This window comes from Dasypus novemcinctus, chromosome 4 (genome assembly GCF_030445035.2).
Source record: "Dasypus novemcinctus isolate mDasNov1 chromosome 4, mDasNov1.1.hap2, whole genome shotgun sequence".
Taxonomy (NCBI): domain Eukaryota; kingdom Metazoa; phylum Chordata; class Mammalia; order Cingulata; family Dasypodidae; genus Dasypus; species Dasypus novemcinctus.
In genome coordinates, this window is record NC_080676.1 from 29613783 (window position 1) to 29632949 (window position 19167).

The 19167-nt window shown below is 39.3% G+C and overlaps 1 protein-coding gene and 1 pseudogene across 4 annotated transcripts in view; both read left to right on the plus strand.

Annotated features, from left to right (window-relative positions):
* The window catches only part of SCHIP1 (schwannomin interacting protein 1), an 840777-nt gene that overhangs the window by 272303 nt on the left and 549307 nt on the right, over positions 1–19167 (plus strand). The gene's annotated exons all lie outside the window — the stretch shown is intronic.
* LOC101443396 (transforming protein RhoA pseudogene) lies at positions 6854–7387 on the plus strand (annotated as a pseudogene).

A 19167-nucleotide genomic window follows, 5' to 3' on the forward strand; every position in this document is an offset into this window, starting at 1 on the left:
GTTTCCTGAAATGTAGTCTGAGAATGGCATTGCGTAAGACTGCATACTTGATGGGAAATAATTTGTCATGAGAAATGTAGTAAGAATGGCAGATAACTTTAAGGTCCAAAAAAATGTGAGACCTGTTGTAGCTCCAGAATTCCAGAGCTGGATTTTCTCAGATTCAAATTAATAATTTGTGTCTGTTTCATCTTTGGGTATAGTTGAGGTATTTTAATAAATATTCAACTTAGAGCATTCCATTTAAAATTTTTAATCTTTGTAGATTTATAGTATTGCAATTCCACTGTCAAAATGACAGATAGCCATACGTATTTTAAGGTAATCTTATATGATTATTTTTCAGTGCACTGTATCAATCAATGCCCTGACAGGCCATAAAATGTTACAGCTCATAAAGAACCAGTAAATACTCAATTTTCAAGGCACAGCAGAAGAACTATAAATTAAATTGATTATATAACTATAAAATAATTAGTCCAGTATTTCCAGACAACTTTGTTTGAGAATTTCCCTGCCACAGATCACTGTTTAAAAAAGGAACTGGTACATATTAAATGTATCAGGCTTTATACACTGGGATTGAGGTCTTTCTCTTGTACTTAATGTCCAGTATGTCCCCTCTACTCCCATCCTCAAGGTGAGCCCATTCCTTCTCTGGCTTCAACTCTCACCTATCTGCTGATAGTTTCTAAATTTATGTTTCCTCCCCAGGCATCTTTTCCAATACGCACGTTCATGCACCAAATGCCTGCTGGATGTGTCTTGGGTGGAATTTCTCACATAAGCAGACCCTGACACAGGATTTGAGTGTATGTGCTTAACTAGAGAGTCATCTCAGGAAGGTCCAGTAGGGAAGTGGGGGTAGTACAAGAATCAAGAGGGCACAGGAATCACAAAGCAGATTAGCACTGTGTGCAACTGGAATGCGGTCCTGCTGGGGGAACCCTGGGAGACAATATAGAACACTCCTTAGATTTATTCTCTGGCAGAGGGATAGGGAAGCTGGGGTGTTTATCCTTCCATCCCTTTGCCGTTATCTGAAGGCTGCTTCTGAGCATGTGATCCCCATCGCGTTCCTCTAGGTGCCCTGTGCGCAGGGAAGAGGTGGGAGGAGAAAGCCTGCAGATGGCGAGTCCCATGTGCAGGACCTGAAAGGGTGAGGCTCAAGGGGATACAGGCAGTGCCCCGCATGACATCTTCACACAGATTCATCAAACTCCACGTAGCCAAAACTTGTCCCCCAAAGCCATTTTTCTCCAGTGAGAAATGTGCTCCAATTCACTCCCTCTTCCAGGTAGAAACCATTCCTCCCGTAACCCACTTCCTTGCAGGCACCAAGTCTTGTCAATTTTACCTCCTCCATAGGTCCTGACTCTGCCCACTCTTTTCTCCCTCACTGCGGCTACCTTGCTTCAGACCCTCATTTTTCAGGCTTTGCTGCATCAGCTTCCGACCAGTCCTCCCCAGGTGGAGTCTTGCCACTTATAATCCATCCCCCTTCCTGTAGTCAGAGTGAGCTTTCCAAAATGCACCGCTGGCCACGTTCCTTCTCGGCTTAAAAGCTGTTAGTGACTTCCCAAGATAAAATTTTAACTCCTTAATATTGCATATAAATCCCTTTCTGCTATCTCCGTTCCCAGGCTGCATCATATCCTCTTACTGCGCCCCAGCCGCACTGATCAGCAGCAGCCCTAGGGCTTGGCACAGGCTCTGTGCTAGTCCCAGCTCATCAGTGGAGCCCAAACTCAGGTCTCTTGACTCCTCTCCGTGCCTAATATGTTTAGTTGCCCTACCTTTGGCTGTATTTGCTCACATCCCTTAAGACATTAGTATTACTGTCTGTCTCCTCAAATTGGTAAATTACCTGTAGGCCGAGATTCTTTATTAGTCTCAATCTCTAGCACCTAGCACAGTACCTGCTCATAATGGGTGATCAAGAAATAGTTGCTCAATTAATTAATTTACCTAAACTATCTTCTTTTAGCTGCAAAGCAGTCTTATAATTTAGGTATTATTATCTTTACTTTACAGATACAAAATTTGAGGTTAGGCAGATAGAACAACTTGCTCAAGATTACAGGGTTAATAAATGAACAAATTAAGGTTTGAAAGCAAATCTGTCTCCAAAGTCCATTTTATTTCTGTTAGTCACATTAATTGTTACCATTATAAAGCATTACACATTTCTTCTATTTCACCCTTTACGAAAATAGTTGACTTTTTTTTTTTAACTTTAGAAATGAATGTCTTCACAGGTAGCTTCTTCCAGAAATGAAATATTCAGCCTCCAGGAGTATGAGACTTGCAAGGTTCGGTGTAGAGCTCTCTGAGAGCAACCTGTGACTGGGTAGTGGAACTTTTATGTATTGGGGTTAGAGCATGGAGATGAATATCCATGGTTAGATTTCGATGCTTCTGAGCTTGTGGAATTTAAATAAGCATCAGTCATTTTGACAACCAGAGGATATATGGGAGGGTGTTGGGGGGGGGGCGGTGTGGGCAGATGGAGGAGATTTGGAAATATAAGCAGTAAATTTTCATACATCACTGACTGAGGAAGTGAAATGATTATCAATTACAAGAGGTTAAATGGATATGTTTCTGGGTTTTTACTGTAGTATTTATGTATCCCTTATCTCCAGAAGAGCTATGTGTGCACTGCAGTCCAAAGTTGACAAAAAATCAGCATCAGTTTCAATATATGTTAGAAATTCATAATGGTCGTGGGATTTAGAAACAAATAAGCAACAAAAAGAAGGGATGGTACTGAAAGAAGTTACTTGTGAAATAAAGCATGAACTGTGGAAATTTTATAAGGAAATGAGTTTCCAAGGTAAAATTATGTCAGCCTCAAAGGTGTTTTTTATGCTGAAGGATTTAAAAGAAAATATCAACTTACTTCATAACAAAAGTTATTATGTTCACTATAAATCCAAAGATGCAAAGTATGTTTTCTTTACATCTATTTAAGCTCTGGGTCCATTGACCCCCTTATATGAAATATAAGACTTGGGAAACTCAAGAATTGTATGAGATTTGGGGGGAAGAACAGATGAGAAAATGAACGTAAAACACTTAATATATTATGTGGCACATAGTAAACAATCAATAAATGTTTACTAAAGTTATCATTAATATTCTTATAAGAAAAAAGACAATTATCAAATGAGATTTGTTCTTCTGTGATGCTGTTAGTCAGTGTTCAGCTATTAGAAAATCTACACACATACACACAAACACATACTGACTCTATGTGACTGAAATTAAATTCATGACTTATCAGGTGCTCCCAATTCCATTCTCAACAAATTCTGTAGACACAAATGACAAATAGAAGATATTAATAATGACTGTTCCTATTTATACAGGCCTTCCTATAATACCTCCTCCCAAGTTTTTGTTTGAATTCCATACCTAGGAGAACAATTTTTACATTAGTCTGTGTTCGCCAAAATCCTATGAGAGACCTTTCCCGTCAACTTTGTGGAAAAATATTTCACATTAAATCTGAGAAGTACTGCTATACATGCGACTTAGCACATAAGCAGTGGGATTTAGGTGGTGGTTAAATGGTCTTTAGTCCTGAGGCACTGGAACTATGGCCCAAATGCTTAATCCTAATTCCCAGAATGAATGATGTTCTCCCAGTTGAGTCAAGGAAGATATTTAATAAAAGGGATAGCAAGCATTAAACACAGGCCTATCAGGTTTGAAACAGTCAGCCAAAAATCTTAGCCAAATATGTTGCTGCAGATCATGCTCTAGGTAGAAATAAAAACCTTTATTATATAAGGGGTACAACTAAACTAGTAAGGCTACAAGAAAAATAGAACATTAAAAAATACCTTTCAACATGTGGAACTGTTGCTTAATCTGCTCATCCCAAAATGGACTTCTTGATCATTTAAGATAATATGAAGAAGTTGTGGGTGAGACTCTTGGCAATTTGATTTTGCATGCAATTCTGGGAAGAGGCAAGTGAAGATGATCTAAAAGGATCATTGATCCTAAAAGCAACTGTGTATTGGGTTTGATATGGGCACCTTCTAGGCCTTCAGCCTTGCCACAGGACCAGTGCCAGAAATCCCATCTTGTCTTTTAACCATTAATTTACTATTTTCTGTACCATCAGGGATCTCCAGTGGCAACTTTCAGGCCAAATCATTCTGTCAAGAAATTGTGGGACACGTTCACTAATTTATAGTATTGGCCTTGTTTCAATCCAAAAATGAGTAGGGTGGCATGAGATGCCTCTGAACAATGCCAAACATAGAATCATTATCATGTCCATGAAGTGACAACAACAATAATTTCTCATTGTTACTAATTAAACATGTCTGCCATTATGAAGATGAACTTTCATTTTTGTTCACATTGGTCCTAACTTAAGTGCTTAAATCAGAAAACATCAGAGAAAACTAAAAAAAAAATCCCTTACCTATCCTTCAGTTTTATCTTCATTACCACTTGTGATGAAGCAGGGGCATCGTTGCTTCCTCTCTAGCAAACATGCATTCAACAAATATTTGCTGAGTTCTTCCTTGTGCCAGGAACTTTTCTTGGTGCTGGTGACAGAGCAGTGAACAAAACAGAGTCAAATACTTGCCTTCACAAAAGTAAAAATTTTAGAAAGCATTGGACAGTCAAAAATAAATAATTGCAATAGGTAATATTTTAAATATAATGCGCTGTTAAAAATAAGATAGGGAAGGAAATTGCAATCTGAATAGACAGAATAGGGAAAGTTTCAGTGAAAAGGAGAAACTTGAGTGAAGTGAGGGCAAATCCTGCTGATACCTCTGGTGCCTGCATTACAGGCAGAGGAACTGAGTGCACAGGCCTTAGGTAGGAACATGCATTGCATGATCAAAAAATGGCGACAGCCAAGAGCCAAGGTGGCTTGTGGAGGGAGTGAGAAGAAAGGAATTACACCATGAGGTCAGAAAGAGGACAGTGGATGATATTTTGCAAAACCTTGTAAGTCACTACAATGAATTTGACTTTTGCTTTAGAAGGGAAACCATTAGAAGATTTTGAGCGAAGATGTGATGTGATAGGATTCAATCTGTATTCTATGTGGAGCATAGACTTGGAGCCAAGAGTGGAAGCAGAAAGACCAGTTTCAAGGCTATGGCAGTGTATTAGTCAGCCAAAGGGTTGCTGATGCAAAATACCAGAAATTGGTTGGTTTTTATAAAGGGTATTTATTTGGGGTAGGAGCTTGCATATACCAGGCATGAAGCATAAGTTACTTCTCTCACCAAAGTGCATTTGGTGCAAGATGGCAGCCGACATCTGCGAGGGTTCAGGCTTCCTGGGTTCCTACGTTCCTGGGCTTGCTTTTCTCTGGGTTCATGGTTCCTTTCTTCCTGGTGCTGGCTTCTCTTTCCTCTGCATGCTGACTTCCCGGGTCTTCAACATCAAGCTCTATCAGAAATCCCCAACTCTGTTCTTTGCCATGCCTTTTATCTAAGAGTCCCCACCCACCAAGGGGTGGGGACGCAATGCCCTAATCATAACTCAATCATGCCCAGGTACAGATCAGATGACAAGCATGACCCAATAATTCTTTTTGGAATTCATCGATTATATCAAACTGTTACAGGCAGTAATCTAGGCAAGAAATGGCCTGGACCACGATACACCCAATAAAAATGTGAGAAAACTGAAAGAACTTTTTTTATCTAACATCTAAGCATCTTAAGCGCCACCCGCCCTCCCTCTCCCTCTCTCCTGCTCCCAGCCCAACTTTTTTTTTTCCTTTCTCCTCTCTTTATTTTTTTTAAATGTTACATTAAAAAAATAGGAGGTCCCCATATCCCCCAACCCCCTCATCCCACTTCTCCTATGTCAACAATCTCTTTCATCATTGTGGGACATTCATTGAGTTTGGTGAATATGTTTTGGAGCAATGCTGCACCACATGGATAGTGGTTTGCATAGTAGTTTACACTCTCCCCCAGTCCACCCAGTGGGCCATTGCAGGACATACAATGTCCAGCATCTGTCCCTGCAGTACCACCCAGGACAACTCCAAGTCCTGAAAATGCCCCCACATCATATCTCTTCTTCCCTCTCCCTACCCTCAGCAGCTACTGTGGCCACTTTCTCCACATCAATGCCACAATTTCTTCCATTACTAATCACAATAGTTCCATAGTAGAATATCAGTAATCTAATCCATACTCTATTCCTCCATCCTGTGGACCCTGGGATGGTTATGTCCACTCCACCTCTATATCAAGAGGGGGCTTAGATTCCACATGGATGATGGATGCAATTCTACTGCTTGCAGTTGCAGGCCCTCTTGGCTCCCTAGTGTGGTGGTTGACCCTCTTCGCCTCCGTGTTAGCTGACCAGGGTAAGTCCAATAAACCAGAGGGTAGGAGTTGCAAGTCTGCTGAGGCTCAGGGCCTGGCTGTCACATGGATAGTCCAGAGATTCAGGTCTTCTGAGTATACACCAACTCCAGTGCCAACCAAGGTCCAGTGAAAGTAACAGAAGAGGCATGTGTGGAAAGGTCACATCTGAGCACAACTCCATCTCACTAAGGAACACAAACTCCAAAGTAGGGCCAACTGACATGGCACTGAACTCCAGAGCCTTCTGCCATGACCAGAGAACCTGTGGGTCTCTTTAGCCCTCAGGAGAACCAGTACCTGGGCTTGTATCTACTTTGTCCCTGCCCAACTTTAGTCCACCATGGTCTCCTCAGCGACCCATCAGTGCCTCTAAACTTGCGAGATTGGACTTGGAGTCGCCACCTGAGTGCCTTTCATCTGAGTGGTCCAAGGTACGTTGTAGAGCTTCCGCCACACAGTTCAAGCATGTTGCAGCACATTTATAAGCAATGGCTGCCATTCGGAAGAAGCTGCTGATTGCCAGTGATGGAGCCTGGGGCAAGACCTCCTTCGTCATAGTCTTCAGCAAGCACCAGTTCCCACAGGTGTATGTGGCCACAGTGTTTGAGAACTATGTGGCAGATTTTGAAGTGGATAGAAAGCGGGTAGTGTTGGCTTTGTGGGACACCACTGGGCAGGAAGATTATGCTTGCCTAAAGCCCCTCTCCTACCCAGACACTGATGTTATACTGATGTGTTTCTTCATCCACAGCCCTGACAGTTTAGAAAACATACCAGAAAAATGGACCCCAGGAGTCAAGCCTTTCTGTCCCAATGTGCCCATCATCTTGGATGGGAACAAGAAATATCTTCAGAATGATGAGCACCCAAGGAGAAGATATGGCAAACAGGATTGGTGCTTTTGGATAATGGAGTGTTCAGCAAAAGCCAAAGATGGAGTCAGGGAGGTTTTTGAAATGGCTGCAGGAGCAGCTCTGCAAGCCAGATGTGAGAAGGAAAAATCTAGGTGCCTCGTCTTGTGAATCCTCGCTGCAAGCATGGCCCTCATGTGGTTAATTTTTGAAGTGCTGTTTATTATCTTAGTGTATGATTACTGGCCTTTTTTCATTTATCTGTCATATACCTGAGATTACGACTCAGAAGTCATCTTGCTGCCAGTATTTTAGAAGCCAACCGTGATTATAATGACATCCAACCTCTCTGACCTTCCAGGGTCCCTCTAACAGCCCTCCTCTACACTCCAACCTGACATACCAGCACTAATTCAAGGTATTTTCTTAACTTCTTGCTTTTTTCTAGAAAGAGACAAAGTTGGTAACTGTTGTGAATTAGGCTGTAACTACTTTATGACTAAACATGTCCTGCTTATCATCTGTCAGCCACAGGGTACTCGCTCTGGTGAGTCACTGCTTCAGAGCTCTCCTCCTAGACCTAGTTCTGGGGTGGGCATCCAGTTTTTTCAAAAAAGGCTCAAGTCCATGCAGCTGTGGCAATTACAGTTCTGTAATTTCATGTTAGTTACCTTATAGTAACAGTGTAATTAGTGCCACTTAATGTATGTTACCAAAAATAAATGTATCTACTGCAGACTAGATGTAGTATTTTTTGTATAACTGGATTTCCTAATACTGATATTTGTCAACTCTGCAGAAAGTGTAGTGGTTTTTTAATAAACAAAGTGTATTTGAACATAAAGTCAGATGGAAACTTCTTTTTAAACATTCCCATATTTTCAGTTTCTCTGATAAAGGATGACCATGTGACCCTCCTTTCAGCCCTGCATACCCCAGCACTCTCTCCCAGAGCTGGGCTAAGTAAATAGGAATTTGGTTTCATGCCTGAGGCAGTTACATACTTTGGAAGGTGACTTAAACTGTCTCATTTGGACTGCAGGGTCTGGGTGAAATCACAGTGCTCCTCCTCCTCACCATCTCCAGGCTTCCACGCTGAGGAGCTATCAGTGCTCTTCTCTCCAGCTAAGCTTTTTTTCTGTACCAGTTAATTTTTCCAACTGCTAATAGAATAAAGGCAGTTTCCTTAAAATAAATAAATAAACATCTTCATATATTGTATTAGGTGGCTATTTTTAAGGGAAAGAAGACTCAGCTTTAACATGCTGCAATATTACCAATATTTGGATTTCACCAAATACAGAAGCCTGTGCTTGAAAGAATTTGCATAATCTACATAGTTCATGTTGCAATTCTAAACAAAAGAAACACCAGCCATAGATCCTTGCCGCAGTCAAATCATGCAATCCATCACCATTTTTGAGCCATTTCTCCTAACATTTTGTAGCCTATCATGGAGATATTGGCAGGGACAATGGCTGTTTGTAGGCAACCAGATGAAATAATCAAGTGGAGCTAGCTCCAAGTTTTCAACGTTAAGTGCATGCCTGTTACATCGAAGAATTATTATAAGTCCCTTTCAAAAACTAGAAAGGCTTCCAACAGATTCAAAATGGTGAGAGCTGTCTCTGCCAAGCAAAACATGATTAGAAGAAAAGAATCTTGGTGTTCTTTACTCAGACGGCAGCATTGTGATCTGCTTTTTTTTGATGTTTTGGTGAAGAAAGAAACTCCTTGTTTCCACATGAGCAAGCTCTGGTGTTAGCCTCTGTCAACGGCCTTGAAAGAAATCTTGCCCAAGGTCATAAACATCACCTCCTTCTTCAGAGCCATCTTTTCAAGAAATTTCATCAAGAAGTGGAAACAGAATATGAAGTTTTTCTCTATACACAGAAGGTCTCTGGCATTCTACCAAACATCTTGAAACATGAAACTGCATTTCAAGCAGCAGTTTCGTTTATCTGAGATAAGTGCAAAGTCCCCAATGAGAACTTGATAGAGAAATGTTCATTCATAGCTTGATTTATTTAATGAATGTTTCAAGCCCAGGGTATTCAAACTGGGGGTACACACAGAGTTAATAAGGAGAATCAGGGCATGGATGTATTTTAATAGAAACAGCTTCCCAATTCTCAACTTCCTTTTTCACTTTTCTCTAGAATTGATCTGTCTGAGGATATACTTCAGATTATTTCTCCTTTCCCACCTCCCCTTCCATAACCTCCTATCTTCTACTTAAAAAAGAAAGAAAGAAAGAAAAAGGTACCTCTCTGGCCCACTGAAAATTTGATATGCTACACTGCCCAGGATATAAAACCCTCCTAGACGTCCAAGGATGGATTTAAAATATTGATTCTGGTTTTGAGAAAGAGAGTGATTCTAATGACTAAGTAACAAATCGTTTTGCAAGTCAGGTAGTTTCCAATTCTTTGCTTTCAGTGAAATTGAAGAAGAATCTAATCTAATTGTCAGCTGATCATTAAATATAATCTTTGATGACAGACATGGTGATTTTAGGAAAATAACTTGGAAGGAGTTCAGAGTCTTGAGCAGCTTTGCTATAACCAAATTCCATCCATTCCCATCCACTTATTTTAATAAATTATATTTCCCAGATTTATATCTATTAAATGATAAATAGGAATAGAATTGATGTAAAACACTCTCTCATTCTGTTGAGATAATATTCATTCAAAGATAGATGAACTGTTAGAAAAATGACTTGACTCATTTCAAGGAATGCAATTCCAGTAAAAATAATTTTTATCTTCAATAATTATTTATCACAATTTGTAGTATATTTATGTTGCCTTGATCAATTATGTACTGCTAATAATGATAATGACAATGGAAACTAGAAAAGATGTTAAATACTTAAAGCCTTATAGTCATAAGAAATAATTTAAAAACGCCTTCACATTTTGTGCAAAGAAATAAGATAGGGTGATCACTAAAAGACCTCCAAGCATAAAATTTACATTAAATTCAGATAAAATTCTATAGTTGATGTATAAGTCAAATTTCTCATCTCTTCACTCATGCGTCCACCCGTTATCCTAGATCCTTTAGCATTTTTATCATAGCTACTTTTACCTCTCTTCTGAAAATCCCAACCTCTGGGCCATCTACCAAGAATTTCTGTTGATTGTTTCCTTTTTCCACATGCAATACATTTTCTTGCTTTTCTGCATGTATCTTTTTAAGGTAGACAATTTGTTTGAGAGATCAAATGAGACTGAAAAAAATAATATTGACTTCCAGAAAGGAGAATACCCTTTTTACTATGGAGCTAGTAGAGTGGGAACTCCGTGAATCTGAACCGTATTTGAGCATACTTAGGGGTCATTTGCACCTTTAGTTTAATTTGGCTCACCACTAACTTCAGATACTTTGAGGGCATGATCCAGACATTCCTTTCAGCAAGACCTAGTTTCAGAGCACTGGAAAGAAACCAGAAATCGTGCTGTGCTTTGGAGTTCAGCTGCCAGATTTTAGAACTGTGGTGATACCTCCCTGCTTACTGGCCCCTTGGCATGATTATCTTGTCCTGCCACCTGCTTTCTGCACCTGGGGAGAAATCTTTCAGACCAATTTCCCTGTCTCTGGCTCTTGGGGTGCTGTTGCCCTATCCTCTAAGAAGATCTCGAATGCCTTGGAAGAGTTTATAGCAGTTGTACTACACTGCAATCAATCTCTGAGAGTCGAAAAGTTCAGAGTGCCTCCAATGTATTTCTCTCAGCATTCCTGCTGTGTCCAAAACCCTCTACTTGTTTTTTTGTAATAATAAACTTTTTTTTTTTTTTAAGTTTTAGATTTATATTTATAGAAAAATTATCCCAAAAGTACAGGGAATTCCCTTATAAATCCCCACCACCACCACTTTTTTTTTAGGAAGTACTGGAGATTGAACCCAGAACTTGTATATGTGAGGCAGGTGCTCAATGCACTCCTCACCTGCCACTTTTATGTTATAGGAAGAACTTATCACATTTGATATAAAGATAATGGTTGCCAGGGGTTCAGAAGGGAGAGGGAAGGGATGAATGGGTGGACCACAGGGCATATTTCTTCTGTGCAATTCTTCTGTATGATACTACAATGCCAAACACATGACATTATGCATTTGTCAAGGTCTTTGGAACTGTACAGCACAAAGTGCAAAACATTATGTAAACCGTAGATAATCTTTCTCAGCTTTCCTTCTGGGATGCCTAGCTTTGGGCATATTATGTTCCTTACTCATTAAAGACCTGTGAGTAAGTGTTGGTAGAAGGGTACATACAGAGTTGATGGGCTTCTAAGGGATTTAATCCATCATGCTAGCCCACACACAGCTGTTCAAATTATGTTTAATATTTAGCTAGTTTCTCTTTATCCCATTCTCTTGGAGAGCCATGGAACTCTTTCTCATGAAGGGCTTATCATTTTTGGAATTTAGTTCATTTAGGCATCTATCTAATTTATTTGACTTTTTAAAGCTTATTGGATTATTTCTTTATTTATGTTTGTTTGTTGGAGTGGATGTGATGGTCTCCTTTGTTTTAATTTTTTAATTTTTTAATTTTATTTGTCTTTTTTAAAAAAAGATTCATAGAAATTTACATTAAAAAATATAAGAGATTCCCATATTCCCACACCCCACCCCACTCCTCCCACATCAACCTCTTTCATCATTGTGGCATATTCATTGCATTTGGTGAATACATTTTGGAGCACTGCTACACTGCTTGGATTATAGTTTACATTAGTTTACACTCTCCCCCAATCCATTCAGTGGGTTATGGCAAGATATATAATGTCATACATCTGTCCCTGCAATATCATTCAGGACAACTCCAAGTCCCGAAAATACCTTCAAATCATATTTCTTCTTCCCTCTCCCAGCCCTCAGCAACTCCCCTCTCCCAGCCCTCAGCAACTCCCATGGCCACTGTCTCCACATGAATGATATAATTTCTTCCATTGCTAGAGTCACAATAGTTCCATAGAAGAATATCAGTAAGTCCACTCTAATCCGTATTTTACTCCTCCATCCTGTGGACCCTGGGATCGTGATGTCCACTCCACCTCTAAATTGAGAGGGGCCTTAGATCCCACTGGCTGATGGATGCAATTCTCCTGTTTGCAGCTGTAGACACTCTCGATTCCCTGGTGTGGTGGTTGACCATCTTCACCTCCTTGTTAGTGGACCTGGGTAAGTCCAATGAACTGGAGAGTAAGAGTTGCAACTCTGCTGAGGCTCAGGGCCCAGCTGACACATGGCCAGTTCATATAGTCAAGTCTCCTGAGTATACACCAACCCCAGTGCCAACCACAGGTTCAGTAAAAGTGAGAGAAAAGGCATGTGTAGAGAGGTCACATCTGAGTCCAACTCCATCACACTCAGGAGTACAAATTTCAAAGTAGGGCCCACTGGTAAGGCACTGAACTCCAGAACCATCTGCCATACCCAAAGAACCTGTGTGTCTCTACAGCCCTCAATAGCACCAGTACCTGGGGTTGTATCTACTTTGGCTGTCTCTGAGATCCTGCTGAGACATGTATAAGTGCAACCCCTCTGACGACCACTGACTTATTTTGAAGTCTCTTAACCATATAAATTCATTTGTCTTCACCATTTCCTCCTTTTATTCAAGGTCCTTTTCTAGTTGCATCACGAGCTGGTGATTGGTAGTAATGCCTTGGTGCCAGGGAGGCTCATGTCCCATGCTGGGGGGAAGGTATTGCATTTACATGCTGAGTGTGGCTTAGAGAGTGGTCGCATTTGAGCAACTGGAGGCTCTCAGGAGGTAACTCGTAGGTACCCTGCAGCTCTAGGCCTAGTTGGAATTTCAAACACACAGGCTCATAAGCATAGTCATCAGTATCAAGGGCCCATCATTGGACCATCCTTCATCACTGGTCTTTGCCCTTGCACTTGGGGGATTGTTGCTGTTCCATTGGGGAATGTGACAGAGCTCCCCAGGATGGGAACTCAGCACTCCCTCAGTTGTCATGTGTAACTCTACCTACTATGGCAATACCCAACAAATATCCAAACATGTTTATATGCCCTGGAGAACTTCCTCCCAACCATATGTCCCCCATCAATGACACCCCACACCAGTGCTCCTCCCCTGCCATAGTTGAACCCCTCTGTGATCCAAAACTTTTTCAAAAATGAAGGCTAGTATATTGCCAAATTCAATTAATAGGAAAAATGAAATAGTAATGATAGGTTTAAAGGTTAGAAATAGAACACATACTAATTTAGAAAAACTAAAATAAAGAATAAATTGGGATATTAAAAAATGAAAAATATCATAAAAATTTGTTTTTGATGTTTTGCCTTTCATCACTGTAATAGGTATTGCCCTGTATGTACTGTGGCAAGGCAATCTCTTCCATTCCTTCCTCAGTGTCTACATCCTTTTTTTTTTTTTAATTTTTAATTTTGTCTTCAAAAAAGATTTAGATCACAGTAAAGTCACATATATGACATAGGGGACTCCCACATACTCAACACCAAACCCTTTTCCCCCTTCCCCAGCAATGATCTTTTTACATGTGGACGCTATATTTGCTATAGCTGATGTATAGATATTAAACATAGCTACTAACCATGGTTCCATTTGGTTTACATTGTAATTTATATTTTAGACTATATACTTTTCTAAATTTTTAGTTACATTATGGTTTACATTTTAGACTATACACTTTTATAAATTTTTAGTGAAATTTAACATGACCTATATCCATCATTGCACAATCTTGTGGAACACTTCCATTGCCCCCCAGTAACCCCCCCTTCCATCTATTCTATTCCTCTCTTCCCCTCCCCTTGGGGCCCACAGTGACAACCAAGCTTCACTGCTCAAAGGACCAAATTCATAGATACTTGCAGCAATGCTGAGGGCTTGACACACTAGACTGTCCTCCCCAATCAGGAGCCACCAATGCTCTTAAGAGACACCCTTCCCTCTGTTTGAGAACATCAGGCCTCCCCAGGATGGGGGTACAACACCTGTTTGTTGGGTGGATGTGATGGGGTGATGTGATAGTCTTTTGTGATTTTTCTACATCCATACCAGGAGTTCTGATCAGATATGTATTAAAAGTGATAATCGTAGATAGATATCAGATCACTTTGGTATTTAGATTCCAGCAGATCCACTTAAACGTGATACTTCAAAAATATTTTAAAATTACAATATTTTATATTTTTAATTTATCATATTTTATAATTTAATATAAACAACATGCCAATAATTATATCCTTTGGAACTATTGAGACTTAACAATGAAAAAGTTTAGATGTCAATGTAAAAATAAGCAAGAGGGTGTATAGTTTTTCCGTATTCTTTCAGGAGTACTTGGCTGACCAAAGCCACAATAATAAAGCTAATTTTTTTTCTTTTTAATCATGGGAGTGTGGGTTGGCTAGGATGGTTCTGCTTCAGGCTGGAGAACTTCTGGGCTCAACTCCAGTCTCCTTCCTGCAGGCTGGAGTACAATAGGGGTCAAAGCCTTGTCAGCCTCTCTGTAGATAGAAATCACAGGCACTGGGAACACCTTGGAAACCTTTTGAAGGCTGTATCTTGAGATACCTTTTACTAGTTTTATAATTTTGGTCTCAGAAATATATAATTTTTAAGTAACTCTGATTTAGACAGAACCAAGTTTCAATTTTCTCCCCAAATACAATGTATTTTAAGAATCAGAATTGCTCTTGGATAAAAAGAATTATTACAGAAGATTTTGTTTTACCAAGTCAGCAATTTGAAATATTCTGCCTCAAAATAAACATCATATAACCTATAGTGTAGGAAACATCTTTACTTTTCAGTATTTTCTAGTGTATCACATCATAATTTACTCAGTTTTCCTTTTTTTTCCCCCCCAAAATCCTAAGTTTTGATTATATAACGCTTATTTTAGCATCGGATTTAACCAGGGGTTACTTTTTAAAAATCATAAAAATTCTTTTTACCACTAAAAATTAAAAAGAACAAAGAAAGGTAACCACTTTTGGATAGGAAACTGACTTTGCCATTTGATAATGAAGAGTGAATGCTTCTTGTGTTAAATGACTGGATAGTCCGCAGTGCAAATGCCATTTTTTCCAGTCTCTGGAAATTTAGGATTTATTAATCATTTAACATTAAATAGATTCATTTTTACTTTGTTTACTATCAGCTCCTACAATGTATACTGACTATGTAAATATAATGATTGGAGAACTAAAACTAACTTAAATAGTTTTATTTTTGTTACTTCAGAAGTAACAAGACAAACAATTAAAATGCTGACTATGAATCAGTCTTATATTTTCACCAATGCAAGTTCCTAACAGCTGAAGGACCCTAATTAGTCTAAATTACTTTATCTTTCTGTCCAAATTGAATATAAAGTCCAAAACTTCACACTTTTCACTAATTTAGGCTGACCTTCCTCCACATATTGTAGCATATAAAGTTCTGAATATGGTAAATCTTAATTATTTTATCAACTCACTTAATAACTGACAAAAGCATCTGACATTTAGGAGTTATTCTATGCCAATCCCTGTGCCTGGCCCTCTAGAGGAATGATCTCATTTCATCTTTATAACATCCTTTGGAATAGGTATTATTACCTCCACTCTAGTAAGCTTAGAGAGGTGAGGCAACTTGTTCAAGACATAACCTGAAGTGGCCTAGCAAGATTCTGAACCCCGCTGTAATTCCATTACACCTAACCGTACTCCTTCCCAGTATATTTTATGTGCTGAGTCCTCTAGAATTAAATGTTATCCTTGACATACATATGTTTTGTTTTAGTTAGCTATTTCTGCAATAATGCCATGTAACAAAACATTCCAAAACTCACTGCTTCTAAAAATCAGCGTTTATTTTTCTTGATCACAGGAGTTTGACTCAACCAAGTAAATATCTGTTTCAAGCTCTTGGTCAACTCGGCTTGGCATCAGGTTTAGAGTTGGGTCCAGATCTGTCCCACATATCCCCTGTTCTCCTGGGACAAGCAGCTCCCCCCACCCCAGCACATTTTTCTTATGGCAAAGCACAGGAGCATACAAGAGGACAATCCAAACTATGCAAGCATGCTTAGAGCTTGTACAACATCCTTTGACATTCCATCAGCCAAAGCAAATCACAGAGCCAAGGACACCGTGGGGCAGGGAAATACACTCTCTCATGGGAGAAGGTGAAGGGAGAGAATATTTCTAACATTTATTCAGTCAATCACATATTTGTTATGCAATGCTATGGGGAAAATGTTTTCCTTTGTTATTATCAACATTGTGAATGCTAAATGTGTGCAGTGAAAGTGTTGTATATAATATCACAGATCCTATGTAGAATAGAAATAGAAGCAGATTATAAATTATCACGTGGTGTTTCTGTTTTTGTAGATAAGATTTAAGTGTTTATACTAATCCTTTAAGTTTTTAAAAAAAGATTTGCAGCTATTTGGAGAAATAAGTGTAACAAGGTTTAAAATTATTTAGAACAAAATGGGCTATTTTAAAATATGCAGGCATGTAAATAAAAATTAAAACTGTATCTTGGTTTCCAATAAAAGGAACCAGGGATCCTTGGAGAGATGGCTGATTCTAGAACTAGGGCAAGGAATGTACTAGATTAGGCTGGAGCCTCTTATAGGGTCAAAATGTAGGAAGAGCTATAAACATAAGCAAAAAACACTACAATAGTGGAGTCTATTAAAGGGACCCAGAAGGCAACCAATAGATAGCCTAAACTGGAACACTGCCAAAGAGTAAAGTATAGAAGAGGAAAGAGAGAGGAACTTTATAGTAGAGAAACCTGACAAACATGTCCTCACCAGGGGGTCAAAGAGTAACACCAGTTAATGATAAGTCTAATTAATAGTACAGTCTCTTGATAAAATGTGATGAGACTGGTGCTTTACTTCTGTGTTCTTCCTCCCAAAACACATAATCCCAGTCTAATCATGGGACAAACATCAGACAAATCACAGTTGAGGGAGAGTCTACAGAGCACATGGCCAGTATACCTCAAAACTGTTGAGGTTATGAAAAACAAGAAAGTCTGAGAAGTTGTCACAGCCAAGAGGAGCCAGAGGACAACTAAATATAATGTGGAAAACAGGATGGGATACTGGGGCAGAAAAGGCATGTTAGGCAAAAACAAAGAAAATCTGTATAAAGTATAGACGTTAAGCTAATAGTGATTTACCAGTATTGGTTCACAGATTGTGACAAACATGCCATATTAATGTAAGATGTTACTAAGAGGGGAAACTAGGTGTATAAGATATGTGGGAACTCACTGTAACATCTTCACAATTTTCTTGTAAACTATTTTATAATACTATTCTAAAAGGAAAGATTGATTTAATAAAAAATTAAATTTCAGTGATATAAAGAAAAAAATTAAAAAACAAGCTAAAGAACAAAAACAAATTATTAGAGAAACAATTTTTTAAAGAAAGAAAACTGCAGTTAATACTAAATAATTGTGATAGTTGGGATACCAATAAATGCTAAAAACTATTTGGTTATTGTTAAATATGTCTCATCATGATCATTAATATTAATATTTGACCTTTAAACATTTAGAGCTGGGTGCCCTTAAGTCGAATTACATAGTGAATGCTAGAAATATTCAAATGGAATAGAGGAAATGAAGCCTACTTTATTTTGAGGTGACCAACTCCCTCTCTCTCTCTCTCTCTCTCTCTCTCTCTCTCTCACACACACACACACACACACACACACACACACTTTGTGTTTGAGGTACCGTCCATCTCCACTTCTCTCTTGCTGCCTCTGGACCCCATCTGTCACCCTCACCTCTGTCCTATTCTCCCTATAGTCCTTCTGGCTGTACAAAAGAAATCCACTGTCAATACTTTGCTCTTCTCAGTCAGGAGTGTGGCCAGGAAGGGGCTAAGAGGGGGGACTGGTCAGTGAGGATAGTCTTTGAAACATCCCAGTGTTCCCAAGAGGAAGCTGGTTGAGAACATATGAGAACCTTTTCAAAATCATTGATATATGCGACGAATGAAAAATTTCTCCATAAGTTGCATCAAAAATTAGGAATAGGTACACTTTCAAATTTTTTTTTCCCCCCAAGCAGTAAGACATTCAAGAAAAGACTTGTTTGGATTTTGATAAAGCTGCAATGGCTTCCAGTAGCAATCCTCCCTTTCTCTCTTCTCTATTTTACTATTTCTCTTGAGAGTAGCCATGACATCCCATTTCTGGTTCATATGTTTTAGAAAAAAAATGAAAGCATATTGTCACTCATGTAATTGATATACAGTGCTTCTTGACATGTCTATTTTTAATTAAAACACATTTTAATTAAAAAAAGGAGAGAGCAATTTTAAGAAGAGAAGCTCTCTGCCAGATGGTGATTCCTAATTTACCTCGAATGTGTCGGAAACCACATGATTCATTTTTGACTAGCTTGGGTTTGTGCATTGTAAAGAATAGCAATTTTGTTATGAAAAATAACTACCCAGGGCACCCCTTCTAAGGCGTGGGAGTGGGGAGCTGCGGTCATCAACACCAGTGGGTGTGTCTTGCAGTTCTTCACCCAGGAATTCTGATGGTGTGAACAGGAATTTTTGTAAAACTCTAATGCATGCACTCTCAAAAAGGAAATAGACTAGTGCGTCTTCGTTATTAAAGAAAACCCCCGGGACACCAGTTTCGGGTTTGCAAATGCAAGATGATATTTGAGTGCCAGGACTCAGAGCCAAAAACGACTGCTGGACAGGGCTCCAGCTCAGTGGCGGGCCGGGCTGCCAAGGCAGCAGGGGGAGAATCCTGTTCCTCCTTTACTTTTTCCCAAGTGTCACCTCTTACTAGGTTCAGACCAAACCTGAATCCCTCACAAACTCTGTCCTCTACTCGTTCCACATCTATATAGTAAGAGAAGACAATATGGACTAGAGGGTAGATGGTTGTTCTGAAAGAATTTCTC